A 20,174-nucleotide genomic window follows, 5' to 3' on the forward strand; every position below is an offset into this window, starting at 1 on the left:
TATTTTTAGATTATAAAAAGAAAACAGTAAGAAAGAAGTTAGCTATAGGACATCATCTTTCATTGAGCACAATGGCTAGCTGCTAATAAGCTAGCACACGCTCCGACTTAAAAGTTGGCAGCTACACAATTTCTCCTCTAAAACAAGGCACTTTTGAAAAGACCTGGCTATATTGTCAAAAAAAAATAGTATTCAAGCAGAAAAGAGAATGGTAGCACCACCAAAAGTTCAAAAAACAACTGTTACAAGCTTCTATGATAAATAGCATTGCCATAGATTTAGCTGATAAAGAAATACACAATTGGATATATGAAAAAATAATATGTTACCTTACCTGAAGGTGTAGTTTTATCCAAAAAGTACAGAGAGGCCAAGAGCAGCTGCATTCATTTAGGTGATCCTGAAAGAGCGCAAAATTTTCAAAGAAGGCGGACCGTTGTGTAACTCAATAACTTTGTGTTCTTGTGACAAAGACTGCTTTGAGAGAAAATAATTTAGGTTCACCACACGAATAATAATTGCAGTAACGCTGGAGTGCTACATTTGCGTTGAATGAGATTAAAAATAATATTTAAGCTTAAAGAGGGGCTTGAATTTATTTCTTTGAGTTTACAAATACTTAAGTGCAAAAATGTACTCCTCCTACCCCCAGTGCCCCAACAAACTCATTCATTTTGTGTTCAGAATCAGCCTCTGCTGGTTTTGAATAATTTTAGGTTTACACAAAGAAAATCAAATTAATTTGGTATTTTTTAATTGCATTTGTGAACAACTAACATAATTTGCATGTGTTCTTTGAAAGGAGGACCTGAATCTGTTTTTTGAGTGTTGTGTGTTTTGATTAAAGAATGTTAGCTACCGCTAGTCTGCAGGCTTTATTTATTTATAGAATAGAATAGAATAGAATAGAATTCAACTTTATTGTCATTGCACCTGTACCTGTGCATGTGCAATGACAATAAAGTTGAATTCTATTCTATTCTATTCTATTCTATTCTATTATTTAAATGGAAAACTTCCACAACACATAAAACATAAGGTATAGCAACAAGAGTTTACATTTAGAATCTGGCTGCAGTTTTAGGCAAAAACTTTGGCTAAGATGTGATTGTCAGCTTATTATTGTAATTCATATTTTGATATAAGAATAATGAAGATCTTTGCAAAATGTCACAAACGTTTCCTCATTATGTTAATAAAATGTAATCAAGTCCCAATTACATTCAACACCTCGCTTTTACTATCTAGTTAGAATTGCTGAAGACATAGCTGCTGTCACTGCTTAAAAATGTGTTTCTTTCTTGTTCTTTATCCTGTTTCCAGGAACCTCTCACCTTTGTTCAGTTATCTCTTTCCTCTTCTTTCCTCTTAACTTTCTCGAGTCTTCATTCGCAGTTTGAGTGACAGATTTAGTTCGCAGTTCAGGTGGTGAGAGGCTGGTTCTATTTCATGGGATTCAGTCTATTCCAGTTGGGTCATGACTCTGACAGTTGTAGTGTGATCTTAGAGCCTGTTCCATCTCAGAAATATTGTTTTAGACTATCATACAGTAACAGTCCGCTTGGATGCCTAAAACCATATATGCCAGTGTCACTTCAGGCTGAGGAGATGTCACAGCGTTTATATAGTGTACAGTATACAGCACTGTGTGAGAAAAGACAACCATCAAATCCAGTTTGTTTAATTTTTTATACAAAAACAGCACCCATATTTGCACAGAAACAGTCACAGGCATATTTGCATTCACTTATTTAGACAACACAGTAGTGAAATTAGGCTTTTATTATTTTAGGACAGGTTTTATTGCCAGCTTTTTTTTTCATTTTATTATTTCTATCGCATGAAATCACCTGTGTCTCTCAGCGCTCTTGTCAAGTGTGCAAATGGTGTCATGTGTGAGCTTAGCAACGTTAGTGCATATTTTTTATGTGTACACAAATCTCTCACAGACTCCCTTGTAGACTGCTGGATGGCCATAAACACATGGACACATTAATTAACCTTTTGAATGTGTGTGTGTGTTTATGTGTATGTGCGTGTGTGGTTGGGTGGATGATGGCGGTGGGGTAGGGGGTGGGGGGTATCATCCCACGGTGGCCATGCATCCATGTGTGCACGGTAGGGAGGACAGCCACTGTCACTGAAGAGCAAGAGGCAGAGCGGTCCCTGGCAGCTCGAGAGTGGAACTGATCCAAACAGTCCTTTAGCCCATTGTTATGCAGGATAATCCAAAATCTGGCAACCAGCAGCAGCACCAGGTGGTCCTGTCAGCACACAGAAGAAGAAGAAGGACTGGAAACAGGAATGGAGCATGCTGGACCAGCCCCGAAGGACTGAAGATGTCTGAGCGACGCCAGCTGACGCAAGAGGACATAGACTGATGTGTGGTAGTTAACTGTGAAATGAGACAGAACAGTTTTCTTTGTACTCGTGAAAAGCTATTGGCTGTATGTATGTATGAATATGTGCATACAACAAGGTTTTAATGTGAGCATGGACACAAAGAGAAGGGCAGCAGTGGTTGCATCACTTTCTAAACAAAAAAGTTTATGTTTTTAACTTTGTTTTTTGTGATACTCAGCAGAGCGGTACCCCTGTAAATAAAAAATGTTGCATAAAATTACTCTGACAAGGACTGACTGAATCTGACTCTAAGTGGGTGTGAAGGACGGAGCGATCTCCAGCAAGATCTGAGACTGTACCACATTTCTGCAACCTCAGGGAATGTCCGCTGCTACAGCTAGTAAACACACACAAAAAAAACAAAAAACAAAACAAGACATGACCTACATGCAGCAATTCTAAATCCAACAATTCAAGCTGCTGATGTGAGCTGACACTGGCTGAATGAGCAGCCAAAAAACAAGAGAACATAAGAAAACTGAGCTTTTTAAGTGCATGAGTTTTCATCCATGTAACGTCACATGTTTCAAGCTCGCTCTCATCAAAAAAGTGAAGCAGGAGAAAAGTTGAGTTTTGCACTTCAGGTAGTCAAAGCTTGTTCTTGCAGTTTAGTTGTCTGTAATCACACTTAGTCCAGCCTTGGAGTGTCTCTGATGGCTTTGAGATACATGTTTGTTCTCTGCAAGGCCCGGTATAAATGATCCAGCCAAGTGGAGCTCTCATCGCTCACAGGGCTGAGCTCATACACCATTACTCAGCCTTGATCAGCTGGATCTCCACCTCCCTCCCTATGAGAGGGGCAGGAGGAGAAATGAGCAGAGATAAACATCCAAACAGCCAAATTCAGAGTGGAGAGGTACTGAAGGAGGCACACAGAAGGGAGGAATGGGGGAGACGGGAGAAAACAGAAAGATAAATATACAAGAAGGATGAGAGAGATGAAAGAGGAGTGAAATGCAAATCACTTACCTGGAGAACAGTGGTGTTTTTCTTCTGTTTGCCTCCTGAGAAAATAACTAATTGATCTGTCCACTGTGCGATTACCTCTCATCACAGGCTGATTGACTGTCTGTCACACACACTCACTCTCTCTGAATGCTCAAATGCACAGGGCATCCATCTCCATCAACCGCACAAGCTGTGCGCGTGCCTACGCGCGTGCGCCCAAATGCACAGGCCATGACAGGGACCTATCACACCTCAGCATCAGCCCCACTTTGCTCCTCCCGCACATGCAGGGAGAAGAGACAGATAGGGGGTGGGGGGGGGGGGTTGACAAATGACGACAGCATTGTGTAGATGGGAGCTGTCGAGATTGTGACCGAGTGAGTCTCAACGGCACGGTGGCACATAGAGCAGGCTGCAGGACGTCATGGATGGGAATGGGGTAGGTGTGGAACCAGAGCTCTGAGCAGCTATATGGCCGGCACGTTTTCCAACAGGATTACCAGTCAAGAAAATACAAAAGTTATAGAGTGAACGGCTGCCATCGAAAGCTTTTTGATTGAAGCTGCCTCGATCTTGTTGAAGGTCTTCTGTTCTGATTTTTATTATCCGACCTTGCAGCGACATGAAGCCGTACAAGTTTTTTCAACTATGAAAGAAACGAATTAAGTGGAATTGTTTTGGTTCATGAGCGCAGCATTAGGCAGGCTGTAACACTCGGGTCGAAAATGGGTTGACCGCAAAGCCATAGTGAGGTGAAGCTCGCTCTTTCAGGGTCAACTGAGCTGTGGCTGTGTGCTGTAATAGTGGTCAGCCTATCCCGAGTGCAGACCCAAACAAAAGAGATGAAGGAGAAAAAAAATAATTCATCCCTTAACAGATGAATGTGACCCACAGGGCAGAGACACAGGCAGCATATTTCATATCCCGGGCTCTCTGTGGACACAGAAATTGAAATCACACATCCTGAAGATTTATTTGTACTTTTCACCAGTACAATTAAAATGTTTATTATCCATCTCTTTCTGTACTCTTATATACATTCATATATAATCAAAGCGCTACAATCTGCTTTATAAAGAAAGTAGTCTGCAACACATTTAAGTCAAATGTACTGACAAGACAATCCTTATATTGCAATTAAATGCTTAGGTCGGTTTTACGCCTGATAACACTGAATCTCAGGATCTTAGCAATGATGCATTACATGCTTTACATTCCAGATTTTGGTAAAGGGCCTGTCAGAGGTTCCTTCTCCAAGATGACCCCAAATGACCTCTGACTGCAGGGTCAGAAGTCATTTTGGGATACGGAGAGCAGAAGGAGAGGAGCTTCAGGCAGCGTTGCCAGACGTTTTGTGCGGGTTTTTGTTTTGTTTGTTTTTGCATTATTCCCCACTGCCTACAAGACTGTTATCGCCCTGCCTTATCCCGAGTGAAGGAGCCACAGTGGACAGAAGGGGATGTAAAACATCCACGCGTGCGTAGATTCAGGCCTACTCCTCTGACGACAAGCAGTAGATATAAATCGAACCCAATCTGAGCAGTCGATTCTCGCTCACCATAATCTTGTTTTTAATCTATAAAGTTCCAGCCTCTGATTTATTGCTTTACTTTTTTTTTGGCAGAATTAAGCAAACCAGTGCTAGAAATCTTTCACTGATGAGTTTGAGTTTAACATGAATAGTTGTATTGAATTAACACTGAACTACATTACTACTCATTTCATGCAGTATTGTCTCATCCAACTACAGTCAAGTTCATTTCGAGTTGATTGCTGTGATCTAATAGAGAGGAACATTTACAAGACTTTACACATCAAAAAAGAATAAAAACCAAACCAGTGAAAAGGGCTTAATTTAAGACCCCCAGCATATGGCGTGCACATCTGGCATCTGCTTCCTTTTACAACTTCGCCAAAAACTTTTCCAAGGATAGCAAGGAGACTGGAACATTCGAGGGATGTGCTCAAGTTCCACCAGTTTCTGTGAAACAGGAAGGAAGGAGAAAACAGATAATGAATGTGAATGTGCAGAAACACAAAGCCCTTCAATGGCAATTACCACGCACTGCCTGGCACAGCTGACAGTTTGAGAGAAGCGCTCTTAACGTGTTTTATTCTTGCAAACAAAAGACAAAGACAGACTAAAGCAGATGCACAAGAGCTGAACTGCCAAAGGAGCCAACAGGCTGTAGCCTATTCAACTTTTGGACCATTTACATCACCCCCGACACCTCCTCGTAACCCTCAGCATTTTCCTGGCCTTGACATCTACCTGAAGGTCAGTTTGTCATTCATGAAACATCTCCCCCTGCCGTTATATTTCCTGCCCTGTGCCATTTCATCCCTCAAATATTTCATCACATCAGCTGACAAACTGTGAAGTGCCTCGCTGCTGTCTTTGTCTGCTATCCAACCTCATAAGCCTCACAACTTCCAGCATTTTTGTCACTGTGGCATGCTGCTTCAGAATCATAGGAAACAATGAGGGAATCAGAGGGGAGCCATGGTGTGGGCTGTCTCTCTGCCGCTACTGCTAATGAGCTGTAATCTGGAGCAGTAGGAGGCAGTGCCTGCTCACAAAAATGGCTGTTTCTTGGTACATTTGTTCACTAACAAAGGAGGAGGCAGAAGATCTTAGGTCCTCATTTCCCAAGAACAAAGGGAGCAGAGGGAGACAGTGTGGGAGCTGACCTTCTGGTGGGTGATGAGCCTCCTGTTTGTATGTAAGACTAGAGTGTGAGCAATCTAGGCAGGCAGGTGGAGAGTTCAAAAGCAGCTGCTCTTTGGCAAATGTGCCAGTCCAGGGTACTAACACTGTGCCTTCTCGCCTTTTCAAATCCCACTCCTGCATCTCCCACCAGCCACCCCACTTCAGTGGATCCATCCTTTCTCATTACGAAGAAAAATCCCTCACCTTTTCTTTCAGACAGCTCGCTAGACCACACAACCCTGCCTCCTCAACGCCGCATTGTGTGTGTCCTTGTGTTTCATCACCCACTAGGTTTGTCTCTGATGTTTGCCATCCAGCTCAGATCTGCTCGCTGTGGGAAACAATAGAAATGGTAAACAAGGCTGATAAGTTAAAAAAAAAAAAAAACTGCCAACGTGAAATGATCCCTGCTATTCATTTCCAGCCTTGAAAATTCAGCACTTCCTGTGTGTGCAGGGTAGGAAACAGAGGTAATATGTTTCAATGACAGCACTGACTGCTCGGGATAGAAAAGGTTTATGTCCACAGCAGCAGCATAAGCAGAGAGAGAAATTTATTTCAATTCATACTTGCCTTGCAAAAAAAAGGAAGTGTCATTGGGTTACCAGAGAAAAACAAAATGCTTCGAAGGAGAAAGATCAAAGAGGAGAGAGCAGGAAAAAAGAGGAAGGCTGAGCAGTCTTTTCCACCTCAGGGTATCTTGCTAAAAGCTATCTGTTCCCCTGGTGATGGAGTGCAGCGCAAGTTCTGAGGTTTGGAGAACAGAAGCTTGCAAAAACTCACATGCACATATACGTGCACACACACACACACAAACACCCTTTGCTTCCATCAGTCCTCTCTCCATCAAATTTGTCCGTCCCCCTTCAATCATGTCTCCTACAGTAGCTTTGCGTGGCCCCTTCACCCAGCCTGTCGACACTTCATTAGCAGGCATCTGTTAGCAAGTAATCTCATCTTTCTACAGTTGAAATATCCAGCAGCTCTCTTAGCATTCTGCAACCCAAAAGCAGGAAACAAGCCAGGTTCCAGCAGCAACCACGGCCAGCCTCAGCCCCAAACAGAATCAGTCCTGCTTTATTACATGTCAGCATCTCTTCTTTTCATTTTTTTCTTTTTTTTGTCTGGGGAAGAGATTATGCCCCAGGCCAGCAAGGGATGCAGCAGCAGTGGGATTGGAGGGAGGGCGATGAGGGAGTCTATGGTGAGAGGAAGAAGAGGGAAAGCTCTGAATTTCTCATCACTCAAACCACAGGTGTTTCTTTAATACCTTGCTTTGTTGGAGGTGATGAGGAAATGAGGGGGGAGGGTTGTTCTCCCCCCACTCTTTTCGCTTCTTCTTCCCTCCAGGACTCTCGCACATTTCTCTCCGTTTAAGACAAAGCCAATTTGATCTCCACTTTGGAACATATGGTGCGGCGCCCTCCTTCCAACATGCCTGTCGCCCTGCACACAAAGGCCACTTCCTCGATATATTCTGCTCCAGCTATTACGAGATTCATCAAAAATTAAAGCAGCAGTCGAGAAAGGCTGCAGGGGAACGCAGAACTCCTAAAGCAGGAATCACAATGCAGATACATGACTGAGGTTGAAAATCTGGTCTGTTTTATCATATTCATAGAGAAACACACTTCCACATATGGTGGGAGATAGCTCGGTTGCCCTGTTTGTAGCTGACAGGCTGTTATGTGTGACTCACTATGTTCATATTCAACACACCAGGCTGTTGCCACCCGCCCTCCTTTTCTTTCTCATCTCACTTGGTGATAAATACGAGTAATAAAGGAGATACATTAGCAGAAGATTGTCTTTTTTTTCTTTCATTTTACAGGGAGACAGAGATAGATATTGATCATGTGGTGAGACATTGTCTTGCTAGGCCAATCTGTCTTGCACTGCAACTGGTAACGCATCAGCAATAATGTGCAGTGCTACAGGGCGAGAATCACTCTTCTGTATATGAAGATATTTATTCTTCACATTTACCATAATGTTAGATATTAGACCTTTTCGTGACCCTTTTACGGAAACCAGGCCAAAGCTACTTATATGTTCTAAGCATATCGTTAGATTACTTTTAGTAGTTAAAGATAAAAAAAACAATGCCTTGTAATTTAGATATCTGCATATGAATTTCAAAAACGTACTATTTTCTCATATAGCGCCAAATAACAACAGTCATCTCAAAGCACTTTATACTGTAAGATAAAGACACTACAATAATAAAGAGCAAACCCCAACAATCAGATGACCTGATCAGGCTCAGGGAGGAGAGGCCAACTGCCGGGACCGGTTTTGGAAGATGGGAAATATAAAAGACAAAAGACACGCTGTGAAAGAGAGCCAGAGATTAATAATAACTAATTATTAAACACAGAGTGGTGTGTTAGCACATAGAGAGTGAAAAAACGTGAGTGAAGAAGAAATGCTCAGTGCATTACGGGAGACTTCAGGGTCACCTGATCCAACCCTAACTATATGCTTTATGGAAAGGAAAGTTTTAAGCCTGATCTCAAAAGTAGAGATGGTGTCTGTCTCCTGAATCCAAACTGGGAGCTGGTTTCACAGAAGAGAGGCTGGAAGCTGAAGGCTCTGCCTCCCATTCTACTTTTAAACATTGTATATTGTAATTTAAATATTATCGTGTTCGATAGGGTGAGAGCAGTGTGCTCGATTAGGGTGATATGGTACTATGATAAGATGGGGCCTTGTATGTCAGCAGAAGAACTATTGAATTCAATTCTGGATTTAACAGGAAGCCAATGAAGAGAAGCCACTATGGGAGAAATATGCTCTCTCTTTCTAGCCCGTCAGTACACTCGTTGCACCATTTTGTAAAGTGTGCGTGTTAGTCCCCATAGGGAAATAGTTCCTCTGCATTTAACCCATTCACCCAGTGAAGCAGTGGGCAGCCATCAATGCAGCGCCCGGGGAGCAGTGTGTAGGGACGGTACCTTGCTCAGGGGTACCTCAGAGTAGCCATTCAGTGGAGTTGAACCCCCGACCTTCCGATCATGGGGCCACCACTCTACCTACTGAGCTATCCCTGCCCTTTTGGACTACTACGGGCTTTTCAGGGAGGTTTTAGGACAACCTGAAAATAATGAATTACATTTGTCAAGCCTAGAAGTAATAAATGCATTAACTAGTTTTTCAGCATCACTCTGAGATGTGTTACTAAATTTAGAGATATTGGGCCTGCAAGAAAGCAGTCCAACATTTTTGTTTAATATACTAAACATAATATTTAAGCTCTTGTATTTCTATCGATCACGCAATTGATTCAATCGATTAGATTGTGCATTGATGTAGCTAAAACTCTGCCAGTATGAACACAAACTTGTTTGAATGGTTGGAAAAAGAGAGGGGAGATTTTGAGGGAACATGCAAGGATTTTTACTGCTTTAGCAGCAGGAAGCACCTGCGCCACAACTAACTTACCGGATGTGTCTGTCAAATCTGCTTCCCAGGTGGCAGCCTTGCATGTGTGCGTGAAAGAGCTGTGTTAAAATCTTGTTGACTGTGTCTGCACACCTGTCTGCATTTGCAGGACAGGTAGATTTGTGTGCACTCGTGACTGAACGCATTGTTTGTGTGTTTGTCAAGTGATGTTCATATTTTAAGAGATAGACAGCGCTCATACACAGGTCAAGCCTAAAGGAAACCAGACGGATGTGTGCACTGGGCTGTGACCACTAACAGTTGTGCGAGCCTTTACTGTGTCCATCCCTTCATCTCCCCTCATCTTTCTTTCCTTAGCATCATCCCCTGTTTTCAGAACAAGCGAGGATACAGATTGTCTCACTCGATCAGCCTTGACTGCTCGACAGCATTTTCTTACTGTTGTTGGTTCAACAAGTTTGGCTCAGTGAAATTTAAATCTCAGCAATACAGACGACCAAAATATAGCAACAGTCCCAACCATACCATATGCTAATGGTAAACACTCAAATCAGTAAATGTGTAACATTAAATGTCATGTTAATTTTCCTAATCAGAGCATAGACAGTATTGAAGATGGATGGCGCTAATGTGACGTCACCTGACGCTGGTTTGTAGTCCTGGTTTTAAGTTTCGAGATGAGCAGTTGCCATCACTGTTGCCATCTTTATGATACTGACATGACAATGACAATACAGTTTGTTGCGCTAATTTTACATGGGATTCTGCCATTTTCAAGTGCTTTTAGACATTAAATTAGGAACATTTTAACGTGATCAAACAATGAAATTACCTATAAACAAGGTCAATGAATGTGGCAATATGAATCATAATACATAAATGTACAGAAATATATAGTTAACAGTTGGTTTAAATAATAATGGATTACATGCCCTGGGACAGACTGACAGAGGGGAGGCTGCCATATCGCACCATCAGCCCATCACCAGTAGGTGAAGAGTCTTGACCACGGACACAATGACCAAGAGTGTAAGAGCCGGGGATCGAACCGGCAACCTTCGGATCACAAGGCGAACTGCCAACTCTTGAGCCACGATCGTCCTAAACAGCAACGATAATAATACTTATGTAACACAAGCTTATAGGGATCATGTTATATACTTTTCCATAGCATTACATTTGAATTCAACAGTTCAATCTTTCAAATAACGGACAGATATTTGTGAGATCATGATACATTTGCGAATGTATTTTAACAATCTAAATATGCATATGTACGGACAGATACATTTAATAATCATGAAAATTATGTTTTATTACATTACAGTGATTTAACGTTAATTTACTTTTGAAATGTGAAATCACAGTCTATTTACGTAACTTTAATGATATTCTAGAAGAACAGAACAAAACTGTAACATGCACAGTAAAATACTTTTATATTAGGATTTTTTCCTACAGTACAGCCATACCCGCGACCTTGTGGTTGCTAGTTCACATTCATTGGCCGATGCTTAGCGTCATGTTATTATGTGTCCCAACATCCAATGGCATGTCACATTGTTTTCATGGCCACACCCTCTTCCCAGGTGCAGAGGCCTATTTCTGTTCAGGAATGTTGTGAATACTTTGAGATTTATATTAATTACAATTCCTAACGCCACATTTATTTTTTGAAATATATAATTAGCACAGCGTGGCCGTGCAATGTTTTATATGTTTTTTTTAGTTTTTATTCCTATTAATTATATTTTCACTTGTTACCTCTGAATTATTGAATCAGACCTAGATGACATGAAATTATCAGCAAAATTATAATTCAAATACTCCTTTATGTATTGATTATTCTCATTAATTTTTAATCATTTTATATATTTTTCCATAGTATTACATTTGAATTTAACAGATCATTCACATAACAGACGAATTTTTGCGAAATTATGATACATTTCTGAATGTATTTTTACAATCTAAATATGCATATGTACAAAAAAATTTTAAAAAACAAGTAAATTGTATTTTACTATATTTACAGTGATGTTATGTTATTTTACCTTTGACATGTAAAATCACAGTCTACTTATGTAAATTTAATGATATTCTTGAAAGACATTACAAAACTGTAAAATATACAGTAAGATACTTTGACATTACTATTTTTTGGAACAGTACAGAACAGGTGATTGCATTGCCTTAAAAATCTTCTTGCCCCCCTGAGAAATATGATGGATTTCTCTATGTACAAAATATATCAGATTTTTGTCTCTTTAACTGCTGTGCTATCACCCGAAGCACATTGTTTGAACTTTGCAAACTCTTTCTTATTCACTGCTTAGGGAGGTGGAAGGAACCACACTTTTTGGACAGGATCCATTTTGGCTGTCAGGCAAAGGAGGAAATGTTCTCCACTTTAAATCATTTTGAAGAGTGAGACAGGCAGTAGCCATTCTACAATTCAAAACAGTATTTTCTGGCATGAGATTTGGTGTGTTTGCATGCATTGTATTTCATTGCCAAGCATTTTATTTGTATTAAGTTACTGGTATAAAGGGCACTGACAATATCAGTTGCACTGGATTTTTCTCGTTTAAGGCTAATAACAAATTAATACATATTCCACTTTCAGCACATTGTTGGTTCTTCAGTTCAGCTACACCAACATGCTGAACACACAGCCGCCTGGTAAATATTCCCACACAAGTCAGCTTATATTTCTGCGACAAGATCTCTGTCGTCCTGCATATATTAGGAGAAATAAATCCACAAAAACCATTCTGCCTCTGCATGCACATAAGGGGAGCTGATTTAAATGGTTTCTTAAATGATATATAAAGCAGTAAATCTCTATGCATGGAGTGCTGCAGAAGGCACGAGCACTGCCAGTTGAAAAAAGATAATGGTCGAAAAGAGAAAAGGGGTTATTTATGATGACAATGACGCTTTTGTTTTTCTCCCAGTTGCAAAGACTGACGACGTGCTTGAAGTACACGCGGCGGGTAATGAGAAGCTGTCTGGAGAGAAGAGTTTCCATTCGCCAGTTAATTGTGGAACTGTGACGCACATTTGTATGAGATAGCCATACTTTGACCAGCACCACTGGAGGCAGCCCTCTATGTCCAGTTATTATCTGGTTAACAGTAAGTACAAAAAAGAAATATGTGAAAAGCAAACATAAGCTCAAATTAAAGGTATCATAGACATCTGGTTATTTCCACTTAGCATTAAAGCTTTTACTATAAAGACTTCCTGCGCCTTGAATACAGTCGGTCTGTTGCTAACTTGCATTTCTGTGCACAAAAGTTACCTTTAAATAAACACCCGATGCACGCATCTACCGGTACTTCAGTGGCTCTATGTAAAGCAGCTGCAAAGAAAGGCTGATAGGTGGCAGAGATCATATTCATGCTTCACATTGTAGAAGCCATATCAATATTCCATGTCCATCTAAGTGTCGGGCCATGAGAGTTGATTGATGTGTTTTCGCGGCAGTGGTTAGAAAGTGAGCCCGGGAGACACGGGGGCAGCAGTGAGTGAGCGCTCCTGCCTGAAGAACACAAAACTCCATTTTCCCCACAACACAAAGTCAAGACAGATCACTCAGTTGGTTTCAGGATTAACTACTGTTTATGTATATGCGCGAGTCACTGGTAATAAATGTACACAGAACATGCAGACGGGGAATATGCTAACGGTTGAGTGATTCCGCAGACATTTCAGAAGGTGAGTAATTATTCAGCTTTGCTGCAGATACTACTGGTCCCTAACAGCACTTCAGATGAACTGTTAATATTTATTATCCTGAGGAGTGCAGCATACCGGATTAATTATTCACAAAAACTATTACATGCGTGTGATCCATGCTAGGCTTCTATGCAAGGCTCCAGCTTAATAATCACAGGCATTTGTTATTAATGTCTGCAACATGTCAGTGTACAATAATAACACATGGAGGAACAAGTCAGTCATCTCGAGTGTTGAAGGGAGGCAATTTCAAAAGTATACAGTTATTTATGTTTTCCACAATATTAGGGTGGAATGATGGAATGGATTACCCGGGTATCAATCACTGTTTTCATTTTTTTTCTTCCTATGACAGTATCCACATGGGAAGGTTTCAGGCTGATATAAGCTTGTTTTCAGCGTATTTGGATGGATATTTGTCAGGTTGTGCCTGAGGCCATCCTGGCTTGGTTAACTAAAGGAAACATGTCAGATGAAACTGCTTTGATTAAAAAAAAAAAAAAGAAAGAAAGTTCAGAAGAACCCAAAAGGGACAACAGAACTAATGCAGTAGCTATGTGAGTAAGCAGCTGATCGTACACCACATGGCTAAAATACAGCGGCCTGGGTTTGAGTGTGACCTTTGACCCTTTGCTGTGTGTCTTCCCGTTCTCTCTCTCCCCATTTTCCTGTCTAATACTTAAAATCAAAAGCTAAACCAAGGTAACACATGCCAAAATGGGACCAGGATAGAGAAGCGTAATGAGCAAGAAGTGCAGTAATCATATTTGCATAAGCCAACATTTACTTTAATAACAGCTGGAAAGAGTAAATTTCACTTTGCATACATACATATACCTAATAGATTTAATAGAATTAGTGAAATAACTGCAGATTTAAGCATACCACCATATAAAAGGTATATTTTACTTAGTTCTTTATAATTCTGAAGAGCTCAGCTATATCTGTCTTCATACCACTGAAGTTTGTTGTGTCTGTGTTGGCGCGCAAAGCGGCCACTATCTGTCACTGTCTGAGCCTGGCTCTGTCGTTCTGTCAGAGACTTCCTGTGCCTCATAACCAGTCTATTCTGGCATCTCTGTCTGAGTCTGAGCATGAGCCTCAGTATATATCAGTTTCCGTGATTTAGCCAGCCCCTCTCTCTGAGACAGTTTTTGCTTCTAACTTTCTACATCTGAACCTGAGCCTGAGGCCAGTCACTACTTATATCTGTTTCTCAGTCTATTCAAGACCCTGTCCATCAAGCCGTCACCCCGTCACAGTCAGATATTTGATCTCAGGAGTTCTTGCTTTATCATTTGAGTGCTCTAGGTATAGTGTGTGTGTGCGTGTGTGCGTGTGTGTGTGTGTGTGTGTGTGTGTGTGTGTGTGTGTGTAACATTTGAATAGAAGGTGGGGGGGACTCCTGTGCTCATGTACCTTAGATGTTGAAATTGGGGATATCTGCTGTTACTTATATAATACTGGGTTGTTTTGGTGATTAAATACCTACAATATGAGTGAAAGTAACAGAAAACAACAGCTGAATAAAAGAGGCACACAGTGATCCCAAAAGAGACTCATGACTGATTTCTTTGCTGTTTAGACCAGCATTCATTCTTCCTTGTTGAATCTTTGCCACTCTTCCAAGCATGAGTGTTTTCCAATAAAACCACACCTGGTGTATCGAGGCACCATTGCCAATGGACACCTCGTGCTTTGTCTATTTTCAGTGTCTTCCATCTTTCTCTTTCTACTTCAAATGTTCATCTTTTGGGATTTTCCATATTCTGACCGGTTTTATTTACCCTCTATTTATATTTAGATACTTCTCTCTCCTGTAGAGGTCAGCTGACACATTCACCTGTCTTCCAGTGTTGTCTCCTCAGTCCCAGTGAATATATGGCTTTCAGAGTCTTTGCCAGACAGATTATGTTGCCAAGCTGCCACTGCATACGGTCTGTTGCCTGCTACCTGCTTGTATCTGTCTCTTGTCTGATCACCTGTAGCTTCTTTGGATTTGTTAACCCGATTTGACTTCCTAAATATGAGAGCCAACATTTTTTTTTAAATTAGGATAGATTTAATCAGCATGTTAGACCTCTGGAGCTGAAAAATGAAGCCAACACCAAGATGCCAAAAAACTGCCGTTCCCCTCTGGTGGCCACTTGTGGCTGGCTCCAAAAAAGCGAGTCAGTCCAAGCAGATCGAGGTAAATGGAACAAAAAAATATGACGACTGATGAAAAGACAACTTGCGAAGAACTTGAAAGTAAAAGGCAACCTTTGGGCTTCTGCTATTAGATCTAATTGGCAACACTTGTCTCAGCTCTTCTTCTTACTTAGTGTAGATGTCTGGAAAGTCTCTTCATTTAAATTCGAATGTTTACTTTCAAAGGCTAATAGAGTGGCCACTGGATGATTTTTCCACAGAGTTTTCTGTCTTTACTACACTATGCACTAAGTTGCATCAATGTTCACACATTACTGTTAAAATGCAGGCTGTACTGTATGTAAGTAATAATGCATGTGATGAATCTCACCTATTAAAAAAAGTTGCATCAACATAAAAAAAATCAGGCTGTACCGTAGAAAACCTGGGGCCCTAATTGTCAAAAGTGCAAGCAAAAGTAGGGGCAAGTGTACCTGGACCTGGGATATAGAGTATGTTTGGGAAGTGTGAATGTGTGTACAGCGTCTATTTCTGTCTGTCTCCACGTTGGGTGAGTGCCGAATGTTTGCTTATGTGTATGTGGGGGTGGGAATGCATGTTTGTGTCTGCGTGCGCCTGTTCGTCTGTGTCTATATGTCAGGTCGGGTCTTAGACTCCACCTCTCTGGGAACACCTCAAGCTCTCCGAGGTATGGAGGCCTATCTCCCCTCACCACACTCCCTGCCGGTGGCTGATGCCCTCAGACGTTGGTACGTTGGTGGTTCTTGGTGTCTGGGGCTGGGCGCTCATGTATGTACCAGCTCACTCCTGGTGCCTGTGGCCCGGCTGGGCCCATTCCTCAGGCCTCTGGGCCTGGGGCTCGGTCCTCTCTGGCACAGCTGGCTGCCGGCAGAGCCCGCGAGCACATCACTGCAACCCCCTCTGGCCTCTGCTCCGTGGCTGCTGGGTGACCCCTCGTCTGGGGCTCTCCTCAGCTCGTTCCAGGAGCGTGGCACGGTTGCCCCTTTGGTGGTCCTTCTTGGATCCTCGTACTCTGGGCCCTCTGGATGTCTGGGGCCTGGATCTCCTCCATACCCGCTTCATGCCCTGGGGGACAGGGCCATGGCTCCCCACACTCCCTAGCAGATCGTTACATGGAGAAACCTTTTGAACACAAGCGTGCTGATCCACAAAGGTGTGCACACAGGTGTACACACAGGTGTTCACAGACACAAACTACACCTTTCTTGGCTGCTACCTCAAAGCACATATATTTAGTATTTATTATTGCTGCACAATAACATAAAATATTTTGTAGTACTGTTAGCTAGTTTATTGTGATGGTGTTGTATTTATTATGTTGTTCTTTTTTGTTTGTTTTCTCTTCTGGTTTTTCTTCTTCTCTCGACAGGTGATCCAGGTGTTTTTTTCTTTTTTGTTTGCTTGTTTGTTTGCTTTTCTTTTTTTTCTCTTCTCTCCTTTCTCACTGTCGCTTCTCCCCTCTATTTTGTCTTTCTCTCCCTCTCTTTCTTTCATTCTTTCCTTCTCCCTGTCCTATCCCCCAGTCATATCTGTCCCATCTGTAACAACTGAAAATAAAATAAAATAAATACATAATAATAAAAAAAGATAGCAACTTGTAAAATGCAAAAAAGAAAGTGCAAGCTCTTACTTGAATTTTTTTGTTTAATAGTCTTTTTTTTCTTTAAATTGTGTAGTTTTACTACAATAAATGTGTACTCTGTACTGAAATATGTGTACACTAAAATACTGAAAAATGTGCAAAGTTCATGGTTGATATTGCTATCTTTGCAGCTATAATAGTTCTTCTACAACTGATATTAATCAAGCTGTTACTTTATTGGGGATTTAGTCTCACCAGCCATGCACTACTAAGAAATCCAGAGTACAGCTTCCTTCAGATCAATTGATCTTGGTAGGTAGAAACTATTTGTGGAAGCACTGCTTCCCATAGACGTTGGTTTTAGCTACAGAATTCTAATTAACATAGCTCAATATTGAGTGTTACCTTAGCCATGATAAATAACACTCGCTTTATCTCACATGCTCCTTTTCCCTTAATTGAATCAACAGAGAAATTGACATTTTTTTTCTTTTTCTTGCTAAACAGGATGTTCGATTTTTGCCTGGCCACATGGGGAGCAAAGCCTTGGGGACTGGGGCGCTCTGATGACCTTGGGATGTTTTACAATCACATCACGACCTTGCCTCAGAAAACACAGAAGGGCAAACCAAGGAATCATGCCGTTTTAAACGTTTTACAGTGGTTTATAACACATTTACTCAATGACTCCTTAATACTGACTTTAATATGAGAAATGTTTAAATGGTACCCGAATACTTTCATACAAGGTGTGTGTCGGTCCTGCTCACTAATTTCACCCATGTCACCATGACTGATGGGTAGAGGCAAAAAGTCTTGTTTTTTTCTTTCTGGTTAATAACTGTTGAAGCTTAAAAAAAATCCCATTTCAATTTCATTTTTCAGGTTCATATTTTGTGAGAGGAAACATTAAAGTCAGACACTAATTTCTTATCACAGTGCCTTGTGTTTGCCAGAGGCCCATGTGCCTGCTGGTTCTGACCCGTGCCTGCCAGAGGCCCGTGCGCCTGCTGGTTCTGACCCGTGCCTGCCAGAGGCCCGTGCGCCTGCTGGTTCTGACCTGTGTGTTCCAGGGGCCCCGGTGCCCACTGGTCCAGAGACTGTTTTCGCTGGGGGGCCCGAGGAGCCCGTCCAGCCTCCTACTTCGCCTGCTGGGGGGCCCGAGGAGCCCGTCCAGCCTCCTGTCTCGTCAGCTGGGGGGCCCGAGGAGCCCGTCCAGCCCCAAGACCCATCATCGCCACCAGCTGCAGCCTCTGTGTCTCCATCCTCGCCAGCTGCGGCCTCTGTGTCTTCACCCACGCCTGGCCCAGCCTCTGCTTCTGCTTCAGTCTCGTCTGGTCCAGCTTCTGCTTCTGCTTCAGTCTCGTCTGGTCCAGCCTCTGCTTCTGCTTCATCCTCGCCTGGTCCGGCTCCAGCCTTCGTGTCTTCAGCATCGCCTGGCCCGGCTCCAGCATCCTCGTCAGCATCGCCTGGTCCGGCTTCTGCTTCAGCTTCGCCTGGTCCGGCCTCTGCTTCAGCATCCTCATCAGCTGCCTCGTCTGGTCCAGCCTCTGCTTCGGTCTCGTCTGGTGCTGCGACGGCCACGCCACCTTCGGGTCCCAAACTGCCGCCTCGACATCGGCGGTCATCTGCCAGGCCGCTGGTGGAGCGTCATCGTCACTATGGACGACCTCCTAGACGCCGCCGTTGCTGTCCGCACGGTCGGCCGCCTGAACTGTTTCCTCGTCACCGCCGTTGCTGTCCGCACAGTCGGCCGCCTGAACGGTTTCCTCGTCGCCGCCGCTGCCGTGTGCACGGTCGGCCCCCTGAACTGCCTCCGCTCCGCCACCGCTGCCTTCCACTCGGTCGGCTTTCAGAGCTGTGTCGCCGACGTGGCCGGCCTCAGAAGATAAACTGTCCTGGACTTCTGAGCTGTGAGCCTCTGGGCCGGCCTCCTGAACTGTGTTTTGTCCTAGTACTCCAGCATGTGTGTTTTTGTTTTGGACAATTCCCTCGGTCCGCTGGAGCTTGTTTTGTTCGGTGTTGGTCCCTCCGTCCTGGGCCCCCGCCGCCCGCCCTGGGTTGGTCGTCTGTTTTTGTTTTGGGCTGTCTGGAGCCAGCCCTTGGAGGGGGGGTACTGTCATGGTCCTGGGTCGTTGACCCAGCGTTTTGTGTTTTGTGACTATTTCCCTCTGTTCTAGTTATTCTGTGTCCTCCCCCCTTGTGTCCGGTTCGGGTTCTAGATTTCCTGTTTTACTTTGTAGGTCTGTGTCTCGTTATGCCCATTAAGTTCCAGCTGTGTGCCATTTCCTCATTACCTGGTGTGTGTATTTATAGTTGGTGTCTGCCTGTGCTCCTCGTCGGCTCGTCTGCGTTCATGCATGTATCACTGCGTTCCTCCGTGTAGCTCTGCATTCTATGGTGTTTCGTTCCTGTCTCTGCGTCTCTCTGCCCCGCACCCCTTTTGTATGGTCTCAGGTTTGTCTTTAGTTTCTCCCAGTTTAGGTTTGTAATTGCTCATGTTGAGTTGCCTGTTTTTGCCACCACCACCACCTTGTAAATAAACATCACTCTGTCATCAGTTCGCTGCATCTTGGGTCCTCCTTTTCCTCCACACCACACAGCTCCCTCCGCCAGCCGTGACACAATGAAAATACCTGACGCCTCTGGTAATTCAAAAATCATTCATCACTCATTTTTGCAATAGTGCTGTGTTTTCTTCATGTCAGGGTGAGACAAGGACAGAGTCAGGGACTAATTTGCAGTGTTTGTTTGGGGGGGAAGGTTTTTATATTAATGCGCTATTTCAGAGTGAAAATAAGTGAACTCTAATGGTCCAAAATGTGATCCAGGAAGTACAACAGGCCTGCAAAAACTGCCAGCATCTCCAAAAAGATAAATAATGGACCTCTGTGCATGGAAGAGATGTGTCAGGGGAAATGCTGCAAATGTGGTTCTTAACAAAAATATAAACTGATATGTTATAGCTGTATTTTTGTTTGTATGGTTTGTTTAGTTTTTAACCAGTATTAATTAAAAACCAATCTCAGCACAGCATGGTTGTTGCTTGGTTTTAGAACTTCGCCCACATTGGACTGCAGCACTGAGTTTTTAGCGGCCTGCTGTTGCTGTTGACATGATTGGGTTTCTTCACATCCTTTCTGAAACCACACTGAGGTTCAAATTTGTGCAAAAGACGACCTGTTTGCATACTCCAAAATACAGGAGATTTCAATT

Source organism: Aulonocara sp. 'chitande type north' Nkhata Bay, linkage group LG1 (genome assembly GCF_057382095.1).
Source record: "Aulonocara sp. 'chitande type north' Nkhata Bay isolate Kocher_YH1m ecotype deep benthic linkage group LG1, A_spYH_male_GT1.1, whole genome shotgun sequence".
Lineage (NCBI taxonomy): Eukaryota > Metazoa > Chordata > Actinopteri > Cichliformes > Cichlidae > Aulonocara > Aulonocara sp. 'chitande type north' Nkhata Bay.